This window comes from Camelus dromedarius, chromosome 14 (genome assembly GCF_036321535.1).
Source record: "Camelus dromedarius isolate mCamDro1 chromosome 14, mCamDro1.pat, whole genome shotgun sequence".
Lineage (NCBI taxonomy): Eukaryota > Metazoa > Chordata > Mammalia > Artiodactyla > Camelidae > Camelus > Camelus dromedarius.
Window position 1 is genome coordinate 56,745,251 of NC_087449.1, and position 27,328 is coordinate 56,772,578.

General features: G+C 34.3%; 1 protein-coding gene across 2 annotated transcripts in view; it reads left to right on the forward strand.

Annotated features, from left to right (window-relative positions):
• Positions 1-27,328, forward strand: part of EIF4G3 (eukaryotic translation initiation factor 4 gamma 3) — a 319,467-nt gene that overhangs the window by 86,487 nt on the left and 205,652 nt on the right. The window lies entirely within an intron of this gene.

A 27,328-nucleotide genomic window follows, 5' to 3' on the forward strand; every position in this document is an offset into this window, starting at 1 on the left:
AGTGTTTACATATAATTTCGGAACTTCACAGATGTCCATCAGGCCATTCATAAGGCCCTTATTAAGAGTCTTTGATTAATAATATGAACATGCTATTATATGGGAAAGGAAGAAGTCACTTTGTTGAAGAAGTGACACTAAGCTGGAAGGTATAGGACTTTTCTAGGCAGCAAAGGGAAGAAAAGGCTGCCTAGGAAGTGAAGAGCTAGGGGCATAGTTAATGGAATGGTCAGTAATCAGTCAAATATGGCATGTGTATTAAATTTTGTAGCAGAAGTAGAGATGAGATAGGTGAGTTTGGAGGTTTTAAGGTTGACCTAAAGAGAGAGAACTTAATCATGCAGGTAATGGGTAAGGTGATTATTTTTCCTGGTTTGCTCAAAGCAAGTCTCAGTTTACATGTATTGTAGATCAACTAAACACCTGTTAATTACTTTTTGAGCCCCCTTTAACTCTTAAAATGGGTCCAGTTTGGATGATAAACTGTCTGGCACCCAACTAATTGGGAACCTTCAATTTACATTAAAAAATAAGCTTTGATTTTTTTCTGGCACAAACTTTTTCTACGACAGAGTTGTTTGTTTAAAGCACTGAGTTTACAGGCAGCAAAATTTTGTCAGGCATAACTCTTAAGATACAATTTTTCCTAATTATGAAAGTATACCTTCAACATTAAATTATTATATTCAAAATTAGGATAGGAAAAAGAAGAAAATGCTGGTTTATTCTTATTTGTTATTTTATATTATGATGTTAGCTTTTCGTACGCTATTTGAAACATTTCTTAAATAATAAATGGTTGTATGTTGTTTTGTTACAAGAATTTTAACATTCACTCAACATTTGACAGATCATTTCTTAAGCTTTTAGTGTGTGTCAGATACTGTTCTAGGTCTTGAGAATATTGTGAGCAAACTAAACCTGTAGTTCTAATGGAGCTTGCTTTTTTTGCAAGATAGAAGATAGTAAAAAATATATATGTGTGTGTGTGTGTGTGTGTGTGTGTGTATGTATGTGTGTGTGTGTGTGTTTTGTTTTTTTTTTTTTTGCAGTATACTGTTGGGTAGTAATAAATGCCTTGATGAAAGTGAGGTGTAAGGTAAAGGGATAGGGAATGACTGGACATCCTACTTTAGCTAGAGCTCCCAGGGAAGTTCTGTCTGAAAAAGTGGCATTTAAATAGACACTTAAGAAGTAAGAGAGTGAGCTCTGCAGATTTTAGGGAAAAAGCATTTCTGGTAGAAGAAACAGCAGTACAAAGACACAGAGATAGCATCTGGAGCGTCAGATTATGTAGGGCACTGTAGATCATGGAAAAGAGTTTGGATTTTAATCTAGATGTGATGGAAAGCCATTGGAAACTTAGGAGCAGTAGATCTGAATTTAAAGGAGAATAAAAAGGTTACTATAGCTACTCTATAGAGGGTAGACTGATGAGGGCAATTGGTTGCGGTTGTGAAGTGGAAGCAAGATCAGGTAAGAGGCTACTGTAGTAATACAGGCAGAAGATAATGGTGGCTTGCTCTAAGTTTGTAGCAGTGAAAGACATGAGTAGTGGGGTTTGGTATATGTTTTGCAAGGAGAGTCAGTAGGATATGATTATAGCTTGGATGTGGGGGAAAGAAGGGGAAAAGGAAGATATGGATTGTGGCTTGAGCAACTGAGTGGATGAACATGGGACTATTTATAGAAATGAACACTGGGTAAGGAACAGGGTCTTTGTTGAGAAAAAATAATATGTGAACATTTTTGTGAAGAGTTAAAAGCATTAGGTTGTTTCTAGTTTTTCCTGTTATGAATAACTTATTTGAATTTAAAACCTTTTCTGTATTTTGGATTATCTTTGTAGAATAACTTTAGAAATGTAATTACTGAGCTAAAATGTAGGCTTATTAATACTCCTCATAAATAGGGACATGATGTGACTTTGTAAATTTAGTACTTTGGAGAGATCATCAAAATCCTGTGATACAGTGCCTGCTGCACAGTTTATATGAAATGTTTTGCATTTTAAGGTTTTGAATTTATTTTTTGAGTTGGGTCAAATTTGACTTTTACTGTTAAAAGCTACTGCCATATGTGTCATTCTTCAGTTAATTAAAAAGTGGGTGTGTCAGTTACATGTAGTGCCTATTGTGGAAGGCACTACAAGGGAGTTTTAGACAATAAGTTACCTTAAAATGTAAGTCTGTGCTTTTTGATCAGTTTTTTCCATTCTTAGTAATTTAAGTCTCTGCCTCATTTTTACAATATTGTTGTGTACATTACGTGAATGAGTAGGAGGGTAGTTGACCGAGTGCTTAGTCCCCACTTTTCTCAGTCCCAGGGTTCTGTATTGGTCATTATTCCTCTAGTGTCTGGGTCCATTAGCATCATTTCTGTGTCATAAAGTAAAGGCTAATCTTCAGTTCACCACCTCTTGGCTCAGCATATGGTGCCCATATGTCACTGTGAGTTGGTTAAATTCCTTGAAAGGCAGAAGGACACCTGGACAGTCTTAAAAAGTTATACAAAGGTTTCACTTTTTAATGTCTAAATGGTGACTGTATGCCCTCATGTCAGCCATTTTAGATAAGTTCTCTGCTGATAAAGAAGTATCAAAAGTAGCTCTCAATTTTCATAATGCCTTCATATTATGTTTTAGCCTGCTTATTATTTATTATAGTCTGGTTTATTTAAGTTTTCACTTAGAACATTTATCAGAGATGAGAGGGATGCTTTTGTTATTATTCCTCATTAGCCATAATTACGTTAGAGTGATCATATGAGAAAGAAATAAAGCCAATATTTTTTAAACTCTAGTAAGAGCAGTATATATTACATGGTAGAGAGGAGATGACAAACTAAAGAGGCACGAGCTAATTTGAAGTATATTCATTAGTAACTGTCTTACAGGCATGCTTCTTAACAACAAATTATGAAATTATACCGTGTTGTATATTTTTATTTATGTAGTGTGCCCTCCATATCTGAAGGTTCTGCATCCTCAGATTTAATCAACCATGTATTGGAAATATTTGGGAAAAAAAATTCCAGAAAGTTCCAAAGAGCAAAACTTGAATTTGCCTTGCTCTGGCAACTGTCTACATATCATTTACATTGTATTTACAATTATTTATGTATCATTTACATTGTGTTAAGTATTAGAATAATCCAGAGATGATTTAAAATATTAGAGGAGGACGTCTATATATTATATGCAAATGCTAAGCCATTGGATATAAGGGATTTGAGCATCCTCATATTTTGGTATCCGTGGGGCATCTATGAACCAATCCCTCTCAGATACATAGGGATAGCTGTATATCTTATCTAGAGAAATTAGATTTTATGACTGTTAAGTCAATATTTTCCATATTAATACAGAGATAAATTTATTAAATTTTTTTCTGAAATAGTAACTGTACTATATAAGAAGCAGCAGTCTGTATTCTGGGGTACTGGAAAGGTTGCCTTATTAATAGCTGCTTATGAAAAGTTTCTGTAAATTATTTAATTTGAATAAGTTACTCCTTAGTTTCATTTCATTTCACAGTCCTTTTCAGCCAGTTTGTAACTTACAAAGTTTTAGTTTTGTCTTCCTGTAGCTGTGTCATGTAATTAGAAAATCATGCTTTTATGTTTTTTTCCCAAGTCACTGTAAGTGTTGAGTAGGCCAACATGTCAGTGGAGACCCCTGCACAGAGACAGAATTAACATGGGTTGATGAACACTCCTTTAGCATTGGTGTCCTGCCAGATATAAATCCACTTAATTGACCTATAATCCAGTACAGAATAACAATCCGTTTTTTTTCCCTCAGTGGTAAAACACCAGTTGAATTGACAATTTGTTTATTTATACTTAAAAAAATAGCTTTATGGAGGTATGCTTGATATACAGTATATGTAGTGCTTATGATTTAAATATATGTAAAGGGGTACTATTTAAAGTGTATAATTTGTTAAGTTTTAACGTGTCTATACCAATAAAAATCTCTACCACCATCGAGAAAATGTACATACGCATCACTCCCAAAAGTTTCCTCATGCCTCTTTGTCATGTCAGCTTTCCTTTCTACTACCTTCCCTCATTATTGGTCTGCTTTCTGTCATGGATTCATTTGTATTTTCTAGATTTTGTTTTTTGTTTTTGTTTTGTTTTGTTTTGTTTTTTCACTCAGTTTAATTAATTTGTGATTATCTGTGTTTCTGTGTTTATCAGTAGTTTATTCCTGGGGGAAAAATTAAACTTTAGACTTAATATTTAGGGTTATCATAATCAGATAGTCCATAAATAATTTTTTCTCCTAGCAATAGAGTTTGGTTTTTGTTAAACATAATGTGAATCGTAATGATTATACAATTTTATAGGGTTTTTTATTAATATAACATTGTATTGTAAATGATTCCTGTGCTGTTACATGGCATTTCTAAACAGTATGTTAACAGCTTAAGTAGTGTGTCAATGAGGTGAATCATAGTTCACATAATAAATTTACAAACTAGTGTTTGCTTTAAAGATTCCCTCTTCTTAATTTTCTAATAACTTTGTGATATGACTTTGTGGTATATAGATATATATGTATATATTTTTCCCTATTTAAATAGGATTGTTTCCTTTGGCCCACATTCCCCAAAAAAGCATTCCTTGGTTAAAATACATGTACTTTACAGATACTTCATATTCTTCACATATTATAAAGTTGTGGCTCTTTACATTGCTATAAGCAGTATGGGAGTCTGTCCATTTCATTTTATCTTGATAGTTTCAGGTCTTGCCATTTTTCTAATTTGATAGGGCAAAAATACTGCTTGACAATTCACAGAAGAGGAAAATAGGTTAAGTGTGGGAGAAGGTTTATTTATATTGATAAAATAATGACATCATCTTTTGTTGATAAAATTAGCAAAAATTTAATTATATACCCATTTCTCACTTGTAAGAACATAATGTTTAGGAATTTTTTAGGACTTTTTTCTTAGCTTTTTAAACTTTTTTCCCATAAAATTTTTGAATTATTTGGTGCAGAAAAGGAATGAAATTTTCCTGTTGTGGGAAGAAGGTTTTAAGAAAGATTGCATTTTAAAAATTATTACTGTCACTTTTCTCCAATAGCATTGCTTAATTATATTTGACTACAGTTAGAAATCCGTATTTTTATATTTGGAATTTAAATAAAAGATGAAAATCACATTCATATGTATATGTGTATATATATTTTTTTATTTTTATTTTATTGAGTTATAGTCAGTTGACAATTTTGTGTCAATTTCCAGTGTAGAGTACAATTTTTCAGTCATACATATATTCATTGTCACATTCTTTTTCACCGTCAGCTACCACAAGATCTTGTATATATTTCCCTGTGCTATACAGTATAATCTTGTCTATCTATTCTGTTTATACCTGTCAGTATCTACAAATTTCGAACTCCTGGTCTGTCCCCTCCCCTCCTCCCCCCTGGCAACCACAAGTTTGTATTCTATGTCTATGAGTCATTTTCTGTTTTATATTTAAGTTCATTTGTCATCCTTTTCTTTTTTTTTTTTAGATTCCACATATGAGTGATATATGGTATTTTTCTTTCTCTTTCTGGCTTACTTCACTTAGAATGACATTCTCCAGGGACATCCGTGTCACTGCAAATGGCATTATGTTGTTGTTTTTTACGGCTCAGTAGTGTTCCTTTGTGTAAATATACCACAACTTCTTTATCCAGTCATCTGGTGATGGACATTTAGGCTTTTTCCATGTCTTGGCTATTGTAAATAATGCTGCTTTGGACATCAGGGTGCAGGTGTCTTTTTAAAGTAGGGTTCCTTCTGGATATAAGCCCAGGATTGGGATTCCTGGGTCATATGGTAAGTCTATTCCTGGTCTTTTAGGAATCTCCATACTGTATTCTACAATGGCTGCACCAAACTGCATTCCCACCAGCAGTGTAGGAGGGTTCCCTTTTCTCCACAGCCTCTCCAGCATTTATCATTTGTAGACTTCTGAATGATGGCCATTCTGACTGGTGTGAGGTGATACCTCATTGTAGTTTTGATTTGCATTTCTCTGATAATTAGTGATATTGAACATTTTTTCATGTGCCCATTGATCATTCATATATATTAAAACTGTATAAAATACACATAACATAAAATTTACCATATTAATAATTTCTGAGCATACAGTTAAGTCATTTTAAATACATTCACATTGTTGTGCAAACACTGTTACCATTTATCCCCAGAACTCTTCATCTTAAAAAACTGTACCTGTTAAATGACAACTTCTCAGTCTCCCCTCTCCTCAGACCTTGGCAACCACCACTCTAGTTTTTTCTATTTTGCCTACCTTAAGTACCTTGTATAAGTGGAATTATACAGTATCTGTCTTTTTTTGTGATTGGGTTATTTCACTTAGAATGAAATCCTCAGTGTTCATCCAGTTTGTCACGTGTCAGAATTTTCTTTTCTAAGGCTGAATAATACTCCATTACATGTATATAGCACATTTTGCTGATCATTCCTCTATCAATAGACACTTGGGTTGCTTCTTCATTATAGTTACTGTGAAGAATGCTGCCATGAACATGGGTGTACAACTGCCTCTTTGAAACCCAGCTTTCAGTTCTTCTGGGTATATACTTTTTGTTTTTTTGTTGTTGAGTTTTAGTTGTTTTCTGTATATTCCGATATGAATCCTGTATCATATATATGAGTTGCAGGTATTTTTCCCATTCTGTGGGTTGCTTTTTTATTCTGTTGATAATGTCTTTTGATGCACAAAATTTTTTTCATTTCCAGGAGGTACAAATTGTCTGTTTTCTCCTTTGTTAGTGGTGCCATTGGTGTCATATGAAATAAATCGTTGCCTTGCCTAATCCAATGTCATGAAGATTTTGTCCTATATTTTCTTCTGAGGGTTTATTGTTTTACATCTCATATTTAGGTCCTTGGTCCGTTTTGAGTTAATTTTTCTGTATTATATTAAGTAAGGTCCAACTTCATTCTTTTGCATGTGGACATCCAGTTTTTCCAGCATCATTTGTTGAAAAGACTGTTCTTTCCCCATGGAATGGTTTTGGCACCTTTGTTGAAAATTGTTTGATCATATATGTGAATATTTATTTCTCAGGTCTCTGTTCTCTACTATTATCTGTCTTTATGCCAGTAGCACACTCTTTTGATTACTGAAGCTTTGTAGTATGTTTTGAAATCAGAAGGTGTGAATCCTTCAGTTTTGTTCTTGTTCAAGATTGTTTTGGCTGTCTGGGGTCCCTTGAAATTCCGTATAAATTTTTTCTTTTAAATAATTTGCAAAGATGTTTAATCAAAGGAAAACATGTAAAGGTGGGAAATAGGCAAGGTCAGAAATATACCAATACCAATGTTAATGACATTAACATGAGTCTTCTCCATTTTAGTGCTGTAACTAGTGTAGAAAACACATCATAACCAATAATTCAAAATAATAGAAAAATGAACAGTGCTCTTAAATATAACTATAAGGAATTATAATTGGTAGGTAAAACTCTAATCTTAAATATTATAGCCATGTGATATCCATATAACTTAATTTTAATATTGCTTGGGAGCATATTCAGAAGAATAATTTTATTTCTATTTTGAGTATATAAAAATGTTATTATGTTATATTAACAAATAAGTGTTTTAAATTTATCCTATTCTACAAATCCATAAAAAAATTTAGAATGGATTTTTATATTTCTGCTAAAAAACATCATTGGGATTTTGATAGGAATTGCACTGAATCTGTAGATCACTTTTTTTTGCATTTTAAAAATTTTGATATTTTATTTTAGTTTTACTAATTCAAGTATAATCAGTTACAGTGTATCTATTTATGGTGTAAAGCACAATGTCCCAGTCATGCATATAACTGAATGAATATTTGTATGTATTCTTTTTCATTAAAAATTATTACAAGATACTAAATATAATTCCCTGTGCTATACTGAAGAGTTTGTTTTTTTTTTAATCTAATTTTTATATATAGTGGCTAACATTTGTGAATCTCAAATTCCCAGATTTATCTCTTCCCATCCCCTTTCCCCCAGTCACCATTAGATTGTTTACTATGTCTATAAGCAGTTCTCCAGTGAAGACATACAAATGCCTAGTATAGGCACATGAAAAAAATGCTCAGTATCACTAATTATCAGAGAAATACAAATCAGAACTACAATGGGGTATCACCTCACACCAGTCAGAATGGCCATCATTCAGAAGTCCAAAAATGATAAATATTGGAGAAGGTGTGGAGAGAAGGGAACCCTTCTACACTGCTATTAGGAATATAGTTTGGTGCAGCCATTATGGAAAACAGTATGGAAATTCCTAAAAAACTAAAAATAGACTTACCATGGGATCCAGCAATCCCTCTCCTGGGCATATATCCAAAGGGAATTCTAATTTGGAAAGATACATGCACTCCAGTGTTCACAGCAGTACTATAAACAGTAGCTAAGACATGGAAGCAACCTAAATGTCCGTTGACAGATGACTAGCTAAAGAAGTTATATATTTATATAATGGAATATTACTCAACCATAAAAAAGAATAAAATAATGACATTTGCAGCAACATGGATGGACCTAGAGATCATCGTTCTAAGTGAAGTAAACCAGAAAGAGAAAGAGGAATACCATATGATATCACTTATATGTGGAATGTAAAAAAAGAAAAAAAGAGGACACTAATTAACTCATCTACAAAACAGAAATAGATCACTTTGGATGGTCCTGACATCTTAGCAATATGAAGTCTTCCTACCCATAAACGTGAGATGTGTTTCTGTTTACTTATGTCTTTAATTCCTTTCAGCAATGTTTTGTAGTTTTAATTGTAGAAGTCTTTCATTTCTTAAAGTTAATTCCTAAGTATTTTATTCTTTTTGATGCTATTGTATATGGAATTGGTTTTTTTTTTTTTCATTTTATTTTAAGATTGTTCATTGTTTATGTATAGAAAGTCAACTGATTTTTCTGTGTTGACTTTGTATCCTGCTGTTTTGCTGAATTCATTTCTTGTTTCTAAGAGGTTTTCTGAGTGGAATCTTTAGGATTTTCTACATATGAGATTATATCACCTGCAGATAGTAATTTTACTTCATCAATTTGGAGGTCTTTTATTTTTCCTTCCTTTCTTACTTCCCCACACTTTTTTTCTTTTTGCCTAATTGCTCCGGCCAAAACTTCTATTACAGTGTTGAATAGAAGTGGTAAAAGCAGACATCCTTGCCTTGTTCCTGATCTTTGAGGAAAAGCTTTCAGTCTTTCACAGTTGAGTATAATATTTGCTGTGGATTTTTTTTATATATTGCTTTTAGTATGTTGAGCTAATTTTCCTTCCTTTGTATTCCTAGTTTGCTGAGTGTTTTTATCATGAAAAGATACTGAAGTTTGTCACATGGTTTTTCTGCATTGGTTGAAATGATGCAGAATTTTTTCTGTCATTCTGTTGATATGTGATGTATTACATTGACTGATTTTCATATTTGAACTACCTTTGCATTTCCGGAACAAGCCCCAGTTGGTCACAATGTATAATCCTTTTAGTATGCTGCTGAATTGTTTGCTAGCATTGTGTTCAAGATTTTTGCATCATTTTTCATAATATCTCTTATGAATGATCTGTGGTTTTCTTACAGTGTCTTTGTCTGGCTTTGGAAATGAAATAGAATGAATTAGGAAGTATTCCCTCCTTTTCAGTTTTTGGAAAAAGTTTGAGAATAATTGTTTGGTATTAGTTCTTTTTTTTACATGTTTAGTAGAATTTACCAGTGAAGATATCAAGTCCAGGGCTTTTCTTTGTTGGGAGTTTTTTGATTACTGATTCAATCTCCTTACTATTATAGGTCTATCAGATTTTATTTCTCTGTGATTTAGGCTAAGTAGATACTGTGTTTCTAGGAATGTGTCCGTTTTATCCAGATTATCCAGTTTGTTGGTGTTTAGATATTTTCTTAGTTTGACCATTGATTTAATGTTTAACTCAGAATTCTCCAGTCATTTGGACTATCTAGATCAATGATTCTCAACTGGAGATGATTTTGCCCTCCAGGGGACATCTAGCACTATTTGGAGATGTTTTTGATTGTCACAGTGAGGGATGGGAAGTGGAATGTTAGTGACATTTAGTGGCTAGAGGCCAAGGATGCAGCTAAACATTCTAAAGTGCACAAGACATTTTTACAACAATTATCCAACCCAAAATGTCAGTGATGCCACTGTTCAGAAACCCTTACCTAGATTTTTCTTAAATGTTAGGCAGAATTATCAAGATTACTTATAATTTAAAAAATTCATTTGTTCAGCCATTATTTGTTGAATACTCACTATGTATCACAGTAGATTCTGGGAGAAAAACATTGATATAAAAGTAAAAAGTAATAAAAATTGTAGTAAGTGCTTTGAAGGAAATAAATAGGATATAAAGTTGATAACAGAATCATTCTTATCTGGTATGAGAGGAAAGTCTGAAAACATGGCATTTTAGGTGATATCTGAACCATGAAGAGTGAGGGTTCAGCCCTTCATGTATGGGGAGGAAGCACTTTCCAAGTAGATGAGTTTAGTGCTCTGGAGATAGCACAGGATGGGATGCTTGAAACTGGTGCCTGCTGAGCACCATGGTAGAAGCATGCCTGTTGAGGACTTGAAATGTGGCTAGTGTGACTGATGAGCTGCATTTTAAATTTTATTTAATTTTCATTAACTTGATTTTAAGTAGTTGCTTATGGCCACCACATTGAGAAGTGTAGCTCTAGAAGGTGACAGGGTCCAGATCATGGCAGTATTTTAAGGTATTTGGATTTTGACATGCAGAATGAGTCACAGAAGGGTTTCAAATATCAGTGTCACATGATAAGATTTAAATTATAAAAATATTTTGATACTGTATTAGTGGATGAATGGGAATTTATAGTTTACATGAGGATGGAATGTATAGTGGTTAAAAGCAGCTATGTGGATCTAGAATCTGACCAAAGGGTTTCAGATCGTGGTGCTTCCTCATAGCAGCTGTGTCATCCAACAAATTACTTAACTTCTTTGTACCTCAGTTTCCTTCCTCATTAATAAAATGGAAATAATTATTGTACTCATCTCAGAAGGTCATTATGAAGGTAATATGAGACAAATCCATTTAAAACTAACAGAGCCTGGTATGTAGTCACCATTCAGATAATGTAGCGGTGGCTGCTACCACCATCACCACTCTACTTTTCCACTCTTGGAGTATGAAGAAAGGACTGACGACTCTTACCAGTCCTTTGAAACTACAACTGGAGAGGCTTGATGTGGTGTTAGATAAAATGCTTATGTGTTTCACTTTAATAATGTGGCTTTTAAAACTTTAGTATTTATCATAAATATCACATAAGGTTAACTTTTGGAATGTCTAACTTTATTAAAATAAACAAGTAAACTCTTTCCTTTAATAAATTAAGTGTACATCATAGAAAACTGAGAAAATTAGGGGAATAAAAGAATTGTATCATTACCCATGTGTAAAATACTGTTAACTTTTAAAAATATTTCCTCTTTTAGTCAGCCACTGCCTATTTTTAGACATGCTGTTTATTTTTAATAATTCTATGCTAATTTTTATGGTCAAAATAATGTAATTTATAGTCATTTTAATAGTGCTGCTCAGATACTGTAATTGTAAATTATTTTCAGCTGTTTTTATAAGTTATTTCCTTCTCTCTTTTTTTTTTTTCGCTATGAATTTTTCTTTCATTATTTACAGGCAGACAGGTCCAGGATTGCGTATACATGGACAAATATAAACATACTTTATTTACCATTTTGCTAATTGGCATTCACAACCCAAGAACAAGGTTTACCTTCTTTTTCTTTTCTTTTCTTTTCCTTTCTTTTCTTTTCTTTTCTTTTCTTTTCTTTTCTTTTCTTTTCTTTTCTTTTCTTTTCTTTTCCTTTTCTTTCTCTTTCTTTCTTTCTTTCTTTCTTTCTTTCTTTCTTTCTTTCTTTCTTTTAAATTGAGGTATAGTCAGTTTACAATGTTGTGTCAATTTCTGGTGTACAGCACAATTTTTCAGTGATAAATGAATATACATATATTCATTTTCTTATTCTTTTTCACTATGAGCTACTACAAGTCCTTCTCATTGTCTTTGACTTATAGGGGAAAGTAGAATTTGAGAACTACCTCAAAACTGCTTTTCAAATGCCAGGTTTTATAGACAGTTGTAGGGGATATAGTTATTACCTTTGAAAACATCAGGGGGATGTCAGGACTATATGGAATTATGTGGATTAGTACGTTTCCTACATTAGTTCAGTCATTTATTTTGTACACTAAATCTAACTAAATTGAATTTTAAACTTAATATGAATTTCATTTTAGCTAGTATTGAAAATCAAACAGTTGTATTTAAGAACCGGTTATACTCAGGTACAATTGGTGATAGTGGTCACCAGAGTATGCCAACTATCAAGTATAATGAAATAGAATAAATTAAATTTATTCCACAAATGATAAATACCAGCTCACTCATTTTCAGGTTCTTTGGGAATTTCTTCTGACACTTATAGTAAAGGTTCGATCTATAATTCGTCTCTGGTTATTTGTGAATTATCATTATGCTGTCAGACATCTTTATTGAATGTGAATTTACTTTTAATATCCTAAAACTGCCCTTTACCCAGTTTTTGAGCTGTTCTAATTTATGTTGACATTTCTGAAGGTTAGGAAATGATAGATGTTTTTCATTTTATGTTTGTGCATGCATGTTTGGTTTGGCTTTCAAGATAATAGTAGGTTTTCTTCATTAATAAGTTGACTTTTTAAAAATAATAGTTAAAAGGGATATAGCTATACCTGTACCATGGAGTATAAGTGTTTAGAAGAATGAAGTAGATGTGTGTATTGATTTAGAAAGATCTCTGATGTGTTGATAAGTGAGGGGGAAAACATGTCAAATAATAATTATTATTGTATGGTTGCATTTATTTATGAATTTTTTGTATTTGTAAATGTGCAGAAAGATTTGGAAGAATTCATATCAAACTGCTAACAGTTTTACCACTAGGGAACACAGGGGCATTTGGGAGTGCCATTGGGCACTACTACTTTTCATTCTTTTTAAACAGGAAACATTTACATATTATTTTAGCAGTTAAAGACAGAAAGTAAGCTTTTAAGTCTTTTTTCTCACAATCTTTATGGTAGTGATCTGCCATGTGGATTGGTAGTAATTTTACCCTAATTCGGTCAATGGATGTAAATTTTTTTTACAATGATCTTAAAATTTTCCCTGAAAAATCTAAAGATAATACTGGATCAGCAGTAATAAAATGTGGCTTATAGTTTTCTATTGTGGTCTTTCTATTTTTTACCAAATTTTTAATATAAGAGAGTCAGCTGAGTCTTAAGCCTTGTATTACTTTGTTTTTTGGGTTTTTTTACTGCATGTATTTTAAGATTTACATATGTGTTTTGTTTCTAAGGATGTTTAGAACTTTAGCTTTTTAAACTTATGTAGTTATCAAAGGAATAAAGCCAACCACAAGGTAAGAGTTAATTCAAAAAGATACATACACCTGCTATTAGCAGCAGCATTATAATTGCAAAGATATGGAAGCATCCTAAATACACATCAATAAAGAATGATCAATAATGAATGAATAAAGAAGCTGCAGCATATATATGTAATGGAATACAACACACCCATAAGAAAGAAGGATTTGCCATTTTCAGCCTTTCATTCACTGTTTTCCTTTTCACTTCAAAAACCAGAATTTTATAACTGGCATAAACATTTCCATTGCATCAAAAACAACAAAATACCTAGAAATAAACTTAACCAAAGAGGTTACCTATACTCTGAAAACTGTGAAACATTGATGAAGGAAATTGAAGATGATAACAAAGAAATGGAAGGATACATATCTTGTGTTCTTGGATTGGAAGAATCAACGTGATCAAAATGGCCATGTTACCCAAAGCAGTCTACAGATCCAGTGCAACCCTTGTCAAAATACGACATTTTTCACAGAACTAGAACAAACAGTTCCAACATTTATATGGAACCATAAAAGACCTCGAACTGCCAAAGCAATCTTTTGTAGGTATTTTTCCCCCTCTCTTTCTTCTTTTTGTTCTCTTTTCTTATGGTTTGATGACTAGAGAAGTTCTTTTAATATTTACTGTAAAGCTAGTTTGGTGGTAGTGAATTCTTTTAGCTTTTGTTTATCTGTGAAGCTTTTGATTTCTCCATCAAATCTTAACGAGAGCCTTGCTTGATAGAATATTCTTGGTTGCAAGTTTTTCCCTTTCATCACTTTAAATATATCATGCCACTCCTTTGTGGCCTGTAGAATTTCTTCTGAACAATCAGCTGATAATCTTTTGAGAATTCCCTTGTATGTTATCTATTGCTTTTCTTTTACTAATTTTAACATTTTCTTCTTATCCTTAATTTTGTCAATTTGATTACTATGTGCCTTGGTGTGTTCCTCTTTGGGTTTATCCTGTGTGGAACTCTCTGCATTTCCTGTACTTGGGTGACTGTTTCCTTTCCCAAGTTGGGGAACTTTTGGTTATTATCTCTCCAAAACTTTTCTCAGGTTCTTTCTCTCTTTCTCCTCTTTCTGGATCCCTATAATGCAAATAATAGTGTGCTTCATGTTGTCCCAGAGTTCTCTTAAACTATCCTCATTTCTTTTCATTCTTTTTTCTTTTTTCTGTTCTGCAGTAGTGATTTCCACTAATCTGTCTTCTACCTCATTGATCTGTTCTTCTGCCTCATTTAGTCTATTCTTGGTTCCTTCTAGTGTGTTATTCATTTCAGTGATTTTATTCTTCAACTCTGGGTATTCTTTATATTTTCCAATTCTTTGCTAAAAACTTTGCTCTGTGCATCTATACTCTTGATTTCTCCGAACATCTTTGCCATCATCATTCTAAACTCTTTCTCAGATAAACTGCCTATCTCCTCATCACTTATTTCTTCTGAGATTTTATCTTCTGTTTTGGCCTGGGAGATAATCCTCTGCTGCCTCATATTGTCTCTTTTTCTATTTATATGTTTAGGTAGGTTAGGTACGTTTCTCAGCCTTGGAGAGGTGACCCTCTGTAGGAGATGTGCTATGTGTCCCAGCAGTATACTCCTCTCTTGTCACCCAAGGGCCAGGATCCAACTGGCCCCAGTGTAGAGTCTGGCCTCTTTGTGGATTCCTTCCACAGGTCTTAGGACTATTGTTTTCTTATTTCTGGTTTCTGCCCCCTGGTGAATGAGGCTGGACTAGAGGCTTCTGCACGTTTCCTGGTAGGAGGAGCCACTGCCTGCCCACTGCTGGGTGTAGCTTGGTCCTGGACCTCTGGTGGATAGGGCCCTGTATATAGGTGTTTGTGACTCAGGAAGTCTGCTGATGGGTGGGGCTGTGTGCCCATCCAGTATGTTGTTTGACCTCTGGCTTCCCTACAGGCTGTTGGGTGGGGCTAGGTCTTGGTGATAATGATCCAATCAAGATGTTAGTCTCCAGGAAAGCTCATGTAGATGGACACTCCTGGAATGTCCACCACCAGCTTTTATGTCTCCTGAATGAGCTGCAGCTATTCCCTACCTCGCCAGGAGAACTTTCAAAACCAGCAGGCAAGTCTGGCCCAGTTTCCTATTAAATCAGTGTCTCTGCCCTTCAACCTGGCACAGGTGAGAGTCATGCATGTGAGATTACTATTGTGTAAATTTAAGATGTACATGCTGATTTGGTACTTTTGTGTTGCAATATGATCATCCCGTCATATTAGCTAACCTCCATCATGTCACATGATTACATTTCTTTTTTGTAGAGGGAACATTTAAGATCTACTCTGTTAGCGAGTTTCAAGTATATAATACAGTATTGTTCACTCTGATAACACTGCTGTGCGTTAGATTTCCAGAATTTATTATCTTTTTACTGCAAGTTTGTATCCTTTTACCAATATCTCCCCAATTCCCTAATCCTTTAGCCCCTGGTAACCACCATTTCATTTTCATTTGTACTGTTCAGATTTTTTAGATTCCACATATAAGTAATATTATATAGTATTTGTCTTTTTCTGTTAGATTTATTTCTCATAATGCCCTCAGGGTTCATCCATATTGTTGAAAATAGCAGGATTTTCTTTTTTTTTAGTGACTGAACAATATTCCAGGGTATATGTTTATACACATATATAAAACATCTTCTTTATCCATTCATCTGTTGATGGACTTTTAGGTTGTTTTCATATCTTGGCTATTGTGAATAATGCTATAAAGATGGGAATGCAGATATCTTTTTGATATCTTGTTTTATTTCCTTTGGATTTATACCCAGAAATGGGATTGCTGGATTATATAGTTGGCTGATTCTACAAAAATATGTAAGATACCAAAGATTGAGTACATTTCATCATTTCCTGTTCTTCCTGGGCTCACCTTTTACTAACATTTTCAGGTTTTACTTTTATAAAAAATTCATTCTTACCCATCATGACAGTATCTTCCTTTCTTTAGACAAGTCTCATGATCAACATTATCAAATATTTATGAAATCTAGGTGCTGCTACAAGTGTATTATTTGTCTTTGTTAAAAATGTCTGTTAAGTAGACCTAGTCTATTTACTATATTACTTTTCTTTCTAAATAAAAGTTTATCTGTTGTAAAAATACAAGACATTTAACACAGAAGTTAGATTTCTGTGGCATCGTAAATACAACTGAAAAAGCCTCTGGCCTCTTGGAGCTTGCTATCAGGGCTTAAACAGTGGAGATACAGCAGAGTTATTAAGGATATTGAGACAAATTTAATTCATTAAGTGTTTATTGAATGATATCTGTGTGCAGATTTTTGTGTCAGATAGTATGGGATAACAGTGGTAGATAATATCCTATCTTTAAGAGTTTTCATTTTATCAAGTTAGATGGTAACACATATTTTAAAGTACATATTAGAAAATGAGAACACATTAATTACTATATAAATTGGAACAAGTATATGTAAATAAATAAGATTTATTGGTATGGTTATCAAGGATTCTCATTAGGTAGAAGTACTTGGATGAGTGGAGCATGGTTGTAACTGTTCAATGGAGAAAGAAGATAACTTAATAAACTCTAAGAAGCCATATAATGCAGATGGGGAGAATGTTGGGACTGTATGTTAGTTGAAGTGGGGGTAGGTGAACATATTCCAGTTAAAATCCTTGGAGGTGGATGATCACAATATTGCTCCATAGTGTAATGAGTTATGACACCCACTCTCCATGCAGTCAAAAATGCATGTATGACCTAGGGATGTAAAAAATTCAGCATATGTGGTCAGAGGAGTTCATCGTGAGGAAACTGACAGGATACTTCATAGAACATCTCCTTCATTATCATCACTAACACTGAGCACTTACTACTATGCACCAGGTGCAATTCTAAGCTCTTCATTGATATTAATGCATTTAATTCTTGTAACAAAGGCATGGAGTAAGTATAATTATATCTCCTTTATTAGTTAGGGTAACAGACACAGAGGTGTGAAGTATCTTGCCTAAGGTCATCCAACTAGTAAGTGTAGAGGCTGGATTTGAACTCAGATGGATGTCTAACATTTATTGAGTGATACTGTGTCCCAGGCACTGTACTAAGCTCTCCATGCAGTGCATTATTTAATCCTTATGACAACCTTCATTTACAAATAGGGAAATGAGACTCAGAGAAGTTATGTAATTTGAGTACAGTACTGCAGTTTTAGGAGAGTTCAGGGATCCTTTGAACCTAGGCAAAGAACCCTCATTGATAAGATTCCTTGCTCTAGTCTAGACCACGTTCAGCCTTGCAGAGGCACTATGTTGTATGCTTTATGATTCTGAGTATATGTGTATGTATATACATATATGTGTATATTTTACTTTATACATTGTATGTTAAACTGATAGATACCTTATTAAGATTTTGCTTTTCCATCTTGAGGTAACGTTTTTTTTTAAACATTGGTATATGTGGAGCTCATTTATATCCTGGTTATTAAAAATTCTGTATCTGTTTTTCTGCCTATCTTGGTGTCTGCTAAGTAATGACATTTATGAAAGTTAGGATTCCTTGTTGTTTATTTAATGTGGATTTGCTCGTTAAATGTTAAATCACATACCTAATTAAAATATTATTTAATATATATTCACTTGGTTTTTATCCTTCAAAAGAAGGATTAACTTTAAAGATGGAAAGGGTGTTCTGTTGTTAAATGTAAGTTATAAGTGGCTTTTGAATTTCTCAGATAAGCAAATGGTAGAAACAATAATTAAATCCTTTAATGTTAGAGAACTTGGAAAATGTGTTCTTTAAACTCTAGGATATTCCCTGTAGGGCTGTTTTACAAAGTATTATAGGTACTGCTATAAAAAGAAGAAACTACTGATAGGGACCAATTTAAAATAAAATGAATCATAGGAAATTAGTTTGTCATAAGTAATTGTTCGGTAAATGGAGTTGTAATTATTTTAAGGAAAAAGAAGCAAAGAACATTATTTCAAGATACGAATTTATTATTGCCATAAGTTGGCATAAGTAGAGAGGTCATTTTTGACTGTATGCTTTGATAGACATGGAAACATTTAACTTCATTTCATGGAATTTCCTTTTTATGTTTTAAAAGCACATTCTGGCTGTCAGGGGAATATTATAGGCAAGAGATTAGGAAGAATTAGCATCTTTGTTGTGCCATTCTGTGGTTTCTTAATTGCTGTTTGGAATGCAGAATGTTCAATAGAAGGGTGTTTATTTAACTGTTGAAAATCCCAAAGAACCTTTATGTTATTAATTGTTAGATTTGTTAAATCAGCAGTGTATTTTTATTCTTTTCTTGTTCAGTAAGAATTTGTTTAGTAACTTTAAAAAAATTTAGAAAACTTAATTAGGAGCATGTGTCATGTATTTATTTCAGACTTTTAAAGGCCAATTCAGAGAGTTTTCTCTTGGTTAAGACATTTATAGAAAAGTAAAGGGAAAAGGTCTAATAGTGAAATATATTACTAAAGATTATTAGACTGACTGAGTCATCCAGTCAGCTAGGATGGGTGGGAATCTTTCTGGAAGTGGTCTTAATCTCATTAAAGTCTTTCTGAATGTTGGTCAAGCATTTTATCAGGAGTGCTAATTATTTTTCAGAAGAAGCTAATAAATTACATCACACACAAAAATTTTAACACAGACCAGGTTTAAGGGTGGATTTCTTTCTTCATGTTTATTATGTGTTGGACTAGGTTATATGGAAGAAAATGTAGTAGGAGAGAGGGTTAACTTACTTTGTGTGCTTATACTTTGGCTGGAAAGAAAAATGTACTCACAGAAATTCAGCAGTTAAAAGAAATAGAGGAAAGGAATTTAACATTTCGGTGGAAATGAAGAAAGTCAAAACAGTAACTCTAAACAAAAGCAAACTCCTTAGACTTGACAATGCAGAAACTGTATAAGCACACCAAAGCTCATGTGCTTTCCCTTTAAGGAGTTTTTCAAATCGTATCTTGTTCATTCATCAAACATTTTTTTCAGCATTTGCTTGTAGAGCATTGTGCACAGCACAAGGGATACAGTACTCCTTGCGTTGAAGATGCCTAGTGGGCAAGTTGAAAGTGATCGGTAATTTAACTGCAAGTATGATAAATGGTGATAGATGTAGACAGAGAAAGTCTTGCTGTTTTTGCAAGTGTGGAACAGCAGCGTGAAACACAGGCAGGAGACAGCATGTTGAGGAATTATCTTAGGAGTGGTTAGGTTTCGTTCAGTTTCTAAGGATAAGGAGAAGATACACAGGTGAGAAAAGGTATACATGTTTGTATGATTGGAGAGATACTGGAGAACTACCAAAAAAAAGTATCAGAATATTGTTTATTGAATTTTGAAGCCCATCTTAGATTAATAGAGTTAATTATAAGATAGTAAAATTGCAGCTTTAGACTATAGTGCTGTATTAGCTAGAAGTCATAGCTAATTACTTGACAGCAAACGCAGATGCAGAAGAGAGTGTACACTGTTTGAGGGCTTACTGACATTCCATTAATCTTTATACTTTTATAAAGCTTGACATTCGTAATGATGAATTTGTGTAACCAAGAAAAAAATTTAGATTACATTTAATGTACGGTATTAAAGATTTCCATCCAAAGTAATTATAGAGTAAAACACATTTTGCTTATTTCAAGAGATTCATTCCTAGCTATCTGGAAAATCTGGCATTGCAGAATGAATGACTTATTCTCCAAAGACTGCAAGAAGCTAAAGTTGTATCATAACATAGTATACAGTGTTCATTAAGTGTGATAGGAATGCAGGGTAAAGGAAGAACAGAGTGGGTTGATTAAGTCGAGAAAATGCTTTTTACTTGTTTTGGGAAGAAGGCACATTTTAGGGATAAAGTTATTTATAAATGATAGTGTTCTTTTGTATCATCATACTCAGCAATAATATAGCATAGATGCATATATGTCCAATAATCTGCCTTCTTCTAATTTATGTTGTAACTTGGTGGACTAAATAAAGCAGATGCAATCTGTAGGTGCTATGAATGTTAGTGAAAACTTGTCAGTGTTGTATTTAGGTTAGTGGTTCTTAAAACTTCAGCTGCATCAGCATTCCCTCGTGGGGCCCAGCCTGGAGTTACCGAATCAGTAGATCTGGGATGAGGGCGACTAATGTGAATTTTCAGCAAGTTCCCAGTGATGCTGATGCCACTGGTCCAGAGACCACAGATTGAGAACTGCTTGGTTAGGTATAGTGCATATCCTACCTGTGCCTCTCCCCATTTGTACAATGAAAAGCAAAGTAGCAGTTATTTGAACCCCAAACTGGCTTATGCTTATATGCTTAATACTAGGATATCAGTTTAAGTAACAGTTTAAATATTTGTAAATAATGAAATACTACAAAAACTACCTTTTAAAAGCACTTTGTATACCAGACATTATGATGTATTTTATCTCATTTAGTGTGTTCAGTGAATCTGCAGGATAGTCCTTATTTTTCCCTTTTACAGATGAAGAAACTGAATTTAGATAATTTGCTTATATAGTTTTTGTGTGACGGAACCAGAATTTAAACCCAAGTCTTGGACTGAAAGACCCATGCTCTTTTGTTACGGCTGTTATGCCTGCTTGTAAGATAACTTGAATTAGTTTACCCTCTGCTTATTTTCCTGGTTTCGAGCTTTTTATCTGGAACCTGATGATCTTTGACTCATCTTCTGTTATAAGAGCGTGTATCATGTCTCATGTGACTTGGACCTGTGCCAGAGCAACTTAATATTGTGACTTTGATAATGTAATTGAATTTATGTTTATTTGTAGTTGAATACCAAGTTCATAGTTCTGATACCTTGGAATTGAGAGCAGAATTCACTTACCTTTATCAGTTAGGTAAACAGTTAAGTAGCAACTGGATGAAGATCAGCAGAAAGAAAGTAGACCGTAAGTTTAAATGAAATTAAGTTGTAAAATGGGAAATGACTAATACTATTACAGTTTGTTAAATCTATACCAGTAATCTCCCAACTCACATTTAGCCTTGTCTGTGGTAGAAAGCTAAGAGCTTTGATAGCGGGACTTTTGAACATGTAAAAGCCATCACCCCTCAGGTCAGTTTTTAGTGGTTCCTATTCTGAGAGCAATGGCCTACAAAGTATGTATGTCTTGAAAAAGTAAGGAATTAATTTCTTATGCTTATGTGTAGAGTGCTATTGGTTTTTATATATAAAGATCATCTTAATAAATGATTGGGTTAGTAGAATAGAACTCCTTATCACTCTGTTCCTTTTATCAAGACTGTCATCCCTAATTGGTGAAGGTTTTACTGCTGAATCAGGAAAGGACCTTAGAATCTAAAGACAGTTCTCTGGGTTACTATCAGCAATGAAAGAAATAAAAGTCTGCTTACTGTCTTACCCTGCTTCCATTATACTACTTTAAGGCTCCTGAGGTATTCCCGGTGTTTATGATTTGATATTCTAAATCAGTTCTACTGCCAAATAGTTATATTATAAATAGTGAAATTTGGTAGAATTAATAATGTAGTGTAATAGTTATACTTCAGTGTCTGGCCTTTTATCTGTAAGCAGTGTCATAAGAACTCCTTATGTCCTGTCCTTGTCCAGATAATGAGAATCACAGTGATGATGATTCTGTCTGTGGGGAGAGAGAGGGTAACATGAACCTTGTCTTTCTCAGCAATATCATTGGCTTACGTAGGATTTTTTATACGCCAGTCTGGAAACCTAACTACCAAATTCCAAAAGCAGGTTTGTTCACTATAGAATTAATGTGTGCCCGCTAGATAAAAAATGAAACGCAGAGAAATGTGTAACAGGAAAAAATGACCCATAATGTTGCTACCAAAAAGGTCATGCTACTCATTTTGACATGTTTCTTCCAGTTGTTTTGCTGTGCGCTTAAGAAAAAAGTACTTTTGAAATCAGTTTGTCACAATTTAATATCCCTCTTTCTTAAAATTATAAGCAACTTCTCATTAAAAACAGCCTTTCTAAATATGTATTTTAAGGATGCAATTATCCATTCCCCAAGGGGTTATATATATTTTTTACTGTTATAAATACAGTGTTTAAGCAGCTGACTCACAGCTCTAATTTTTTTTAACTAAATAATACCAATTAAGAAAAAAAAAATTGTGAAGAGAATGAAAATCAGCCATTACCTTATTTCCCAGAGGAAGCTCTATATGTAGAGAGAATTCTTCCTATGCTTAATACTTTAATAGACATATGTAAAATATACACATATAACCGTAAAAGTTATACATATATAACTTTACAAAGACCTTTGTTGATAATTATGTGTACTGTTTGTAAGTTACATTTTACCTTAGCGTATATCATATATATTGTTTCATGTCAAGATAGGATTATACGTCTTTTGGTGGGCCCTGATTTGTGTCATTAAATACAGAACTACATCATAGTAAGATTTTTGGCTATATTGGTGCTGTGAAGAAAGCACTTTTAGATTTCTTATCAAGATGGCGGAATAATAGGACCATGAGCTCACCTCTCCTGGTGACTACAACAGAACCACAACTGACTGCTGAACAGCCATTGAGAAAAAAGACTGGAGCCTAGCAAAACAGATCTTCTTCAACTGGAAACATAGAGAACCACAGCAGGATGGTAGGAGGGATGTACTTGCAATATAATCAAGCCCCATACCCCCCAGGTGGGTGACCCACAAGCTGAAGAACAATTAAGTTGCAGAAGCTCTCCCACAGGAGTGAGAGTTCTGAGCCCCACGTCAGGCTCCCCAGCCCAGAGATCTGGCTTTGGGAGGAAGAGATCCCAGGACATCTGGTTTTGAAGGCCAGTGGGGGCTTAACTTCAGAAGCCCACAGAACTGGGGGAAACAGAGACTTCATTCTTTTGGGAAGCGTACACAGAATCTTGCACATGCCAGGTCCAAAGGCAGAGACTGATTTCATAGGAACCTGGGCCAGACCTATCTGTTGGTTTTGGAAGTTCTCCTAGGGAGGTAAGGGTTGGTTGAGGCTTACCCAGGGGACATAAAAGCTGGTGGTGGACATTTCCAGGAGTGTCCATCTACATGAATTTTCCTTGAGGCTGACATCTTGATTGGATCATTATCACCAAGACCTAGCCCCACCCAACAGACTGTAAGGGAAGCCAGAGGTCAAACAACATACTGGGTGGGAACACAGCCCCACCCATCAGCAGACTTCCTGAGTCACAAACGCCTCTATACAGAGCCCTATCCACCAGAGGTCCAGGGCTAAGTAAGGTTCACCCAGCAGTGGGCAGGAAGTGGCTCCTCCTACCAGGAAACGTGCAGAAGCCTCTAGTCCAGCCTCATTCACCAGGGGGCAGAAATAAGAAAACAACGGTCCCAAAGCATGTAGAAGGAATCCACAAACAGAGGCCAGACTCTACACTGGGGCCAGCTGGACCCTGGCCCTTGAGTGACAAGAGATGAGTGTACTGCTGGGACACATAGCACATCTCCCACAGAGGGCTACCTCTCCAAGGTCAAGAAATGTAATTAACCTCCCTGAAAATACAAAAAGGAAGACAGACAAGATGAGGCAGCAGAGGTATGTCCACCAGGATAAGGCAGAAGATAAAATCCCAGAAGAAGAAATAAGTGATGAGGAGATAGACAGTTTATCTGAGAAAGAGTTTAGAATGATGATGGCAAAGATGTTCAGAGAACTCAAGAGTAGTACAGATACATAGAGTGAAGTTTTTAGCAAAGAATTGGAAAATATAAAGAGTACCCAAACAGAGTTGAAGAATAAAATTACTGAAATGAATAACACTCTAGAAGAAACCAAGAATAGACTAAATGAGGCAGAAAAATGTATTAATGAGGTAGAAGACAGATTAGTGGAAATCACTACTGCAGAACGGAAAAAAAGAATGAAAAGAAATGAGGATAGTTTAAGAGAACTCTGGGACAACATGGAGCACACTAATACTCGCATTATAGGAGTCTCAGAAAGCAAAGAGAGACAGACAGGACCTGAGAAAAATTTTGGAGAGATAATAACTGAAAAGTTCATCAACTTGGGAAAGGAAACAATCACCCAAGTACAGGATGTGTAGAGAGTTCCACACAGGACCAACCCAAAGAGGAACACACCAAGGCACATAGTGATCAAATTGACAAAAATTAAGGATAAGGAGAAGATGTTAAAATTAGCAAAAGAAAAGCAACAAATAACATACACGGAAACTCCCATGAGGTTATCAGCTTGTTTTTCAGCAGAAACTCTTCAGGCCAGAAGGGAGTAGCACAATATATTTAAAGTGATGAAAGGAAAAAACTTACAACCAAGAATCATCAGTCCCTCAAAGCTCTCAGATTTGATGGAGAAATCAAAAGCTTCACAGATAAACAAAAGCTAAAAGAACTCACCACCTCCAAACCAGCTGTACAACAAATGTTAAAGGACCTTCTCTAGTCGTCAAAACACAAGAAAAGAGAACAAAAAGAAGAGAGAGGGAGAGAAAAGAAAGACCTGCAAAAACAAACACAGGACAGTTAACAGAATGGGAATAACATATATAGTGATAGTTACCTTAAATGTAAGTGGTTTAAATGCTTCAACCAAAGACATAGACTGGCTGAATGGATACAAAAACAAGACCCATATATATGCAGTCTACAAGATAACCCACTTCAGAGATAGAGACACATGCAGGCTGTAAATAAAGGAATGGAAAAAAGATACTCCATGCAAATGGAAACCAAAAGGAAGCTGGAGTAGCAATACTTATATCAAACAAAATAGATTTTAAAGACTGTTACAAGAGACAAAGACACTACGTAATGTCTAAGGGATCAATCCAAGAAGAGGATATAACAATTGTAAATATATATGTACCCAACATAGGAACACCTCAGTATATAAAGTGATTGTTAACAGAAATAAAAGGAGAAATCGACAATAACAATAATAATGGGGGACCTTAATACCCTACTTACATCAATGGAGAGATCATTTAGACAGAAAAATCACTAAAGAAATACAGCCCCTAAATAACACATTAGACCAGATGAACTCAATTGATATCTATAGAGCATTCCACCTGAAAGCAACAAAATGCACATGGAACATTCTCCAGAATTGACCCCATGCTGGCCCACAAAGCTAGCTTCAGGAAATTTAAGAAAATTGAAATTGTACCAAGCATCTTTTGTGAAAACAATGAAAACAGTGCTATACTTATAGCAAGGTTAGAAATCAACTACAAGGAAAAAAAAGTGCAAAAGCTGCAGACATGGGTAGGCTAATCAATACGCTATTAAACAACCAATAGATGGCTGAAGAAATCAAAGAGGAAATCCAAAAATACTTTGAGACAAATGAAAATGAAAACACAACAGTCCAAAAACCTCTGAGATGCAGCAAAAGCAGTTCTCAGTGAGAAGTTTATAGCAATACAAGCCTACCTCAGTAGACAAGAAAAATCTCAATAAACAACCTAACCTTACACCTAAAGCAGCTAGAGAAAAAAGAACAAACCTTAAACTTAGTAGAAGAAAAGAAATCATAAAGATTATAGAGCAGAAATAAATGAAATAGAGACTAAAAAAAAAAAAAACAGTAGAACAAATCAATGAAACTAAAAGCTGGTTCTTTGAAAAGAAACAAAATTGATAAACTTTTAGTCCGACTTATCAAGCAAAAAAGGGAGTAGGTCCAAACTAATGAAATTAGAAATGAAAAAAGAAATCAACACTGTAGAAATACAAGGAATCATGAGCAGCTATACATCAACCAAAAGACAATGTAGAAGAAATGGACACTTTCTTAGAAAGGTACAATTTGCCAAGTCTGAACCTGGAAGAAATAGACAATATGAATAAACCAATTACCAGTACTGAAATTCAATCAGTAATTAAAAAACTCCCAACCAACCAAAGTCCAGGACCAGATGGCTTCACAGGTGAATCCTACCAAACATTTAGAGGAGAGACACTATTCCAAAAAACTGCAGAGGAAGGAACACTTCCAAAATCATTCTATGAGGCCATCATCACCCTGTTAACTAAAACCAGACAAAGATATCCTAAACAAAGAAAATTACAGGCCAATATCACTTGTGAATATAGATGCAAAAATCCTCAACAAAATACTAGCAAATTGACTCCAACAGTGCAATAAAAGGGGGAATGATCAAGTGGGATTTATCCTAGGGATGCTGGGATTTTTAACTATCTGCAAATCAATCAGTGTAATACACCACTGTTATAACTTGAAGAATAAAAACCGCATGATCATCTCAATAGATGCAGAAAAAGCTTTTGATAAAATTCAACATCTATTTATTATAAAAGCTCTCCAGAAAGTGGGCATAGACGTGACATACCTCAGTATATAAAGGCTATATATGATAAACCCACAGCTAACGTCATACTTAATGTGGAAAAGCTGACTTCATTTCCTCTGAGATAAGCAACAAGACAAGGATGCCTACTGTCGCCTCTTTTATTTAACATAGTTTTGGAAGTCCTAGCCATGGCAATCAGAGAAGAGAAAGAAAGGGAATCTAAATTGGAAATGAAGTAAAATTGTACTGTTTGCAAATGACATGATATAATACATACAAAACCCCAATGAAGCAACCAGAAAACTACTAGAACTCATCAGTGAATTTGGTAAATTTGCAGGATACAAAATTAATATTGAGAAATCAATTGCATTTTTATACACTAACAACAGAATAGCTAAAAGGAAATTAAGGAAACAATACCATTTACTATCACACCAAACCTATCCAAGGAGGCAAAAGACTTGTACTCTGAAAACTATAGGACACTGATGAAGGAAACTGAAGATG